The sequence below is a fragment of the Belonocnema kinseyi genome, chromosome 4 (assembly GCF_010883055.1).
Source record: "Belonocnema kinseyi isolate 2016_QV_RU_SX_M_011 chromosome 4, B_treatae_v1, whole genome shotgun sequence".
NCBI classification, from domain to species: domain Eukaryota; kingdom Metazoa; phylum Arthropoda; class Insecta; order Hymenoptera; family Cynipidae; genus Belonocnema; species Belonocnema kinseyi.
Window position 1 is genome coordinate 39,322,282 of NC_046660.1, and position 1,073 is coordinate 39,323,354.

Here is a 1,073-nt window from a genome sequence, read left to right on the forward strand (position 1 = left end):
CCTCGAAGCGCGAAGCGTATACGGAACTCATTTTTTGTAACATGGTAACAAGATGAGAATTGAAAGCAAACTGAATGTTAAATCAAAAAGCATGAAAGAGGGTGCTCTTCTTAATATTTTGACACAAAAATCATGTCGATACACCTCACCTTAAAAACTTCATTAAACTATTAACCATTTTTATAATTTTTAACAAATACTTTCAATGGAAGCTGGGGAGAGGAACCAAATAAATTTGTATGAGCTTGTGGAATTGTTTTCGTATATGTTTTGGGTGCGTTAAACACAATATTAACTTCATACTGTACGTAAGAGGATATCTAGAAGATTTTAATGCTTGGGAACAATCAGGAAATCTAGGTTGGAGTTACACATATGTGTTTGCATAGTTCTTCTGACCTATCTTCTTCAGTCATACCACCATTAATGGTATTCCAGACGTATCGATGACTTTTAATCCAATTATTTTATAAAGTCTCAATCTTGGATCAACAACAACCTCCGAATCGTTTTCAGGACCCATTTTGCAAGTTCCAACAGGATGACAAAATTAAAACCCTATTTGTCTTACGATATAGTTCCAATATTCATCTGAGTTTAATTATATATATATATATATAGAAGGGAACTCGAAGTACGTGAGTTAGCTGAGGCCACAAGGATATCTATAGGTGCAGTTGTTTCAATTCTACATGAAAAATTAGGCATGAAAAAGCTATCGGCAAGATGGGTGCCGCGTTTGCTCTCAGCTGAGAATAAACGCAATAGAGTGGTCGCCTCTGAGGCTCTTTTGGCGCGCATAAGTCGGAATCGTGAGGAATTTTTTCGTCGATTTGTGACTGTTAATGAAACATGGATATACCATTACACTCCTGAGACAAAGGAACAATCCAAACAGTGGATTTCCACAGGCGAACCAGCTCCAAAGAAGGCAAAGACCGTAAAGTCAGATGGTAAGGTTATACTTATTTACTACTTGGTAAAGGGTAAAACAATCACTGGTGAATATTATGCATCATTATTAGAGCAGCTGAAAGAAGAAATTAAAAAAAAAACGACCACATTTGGCGAGA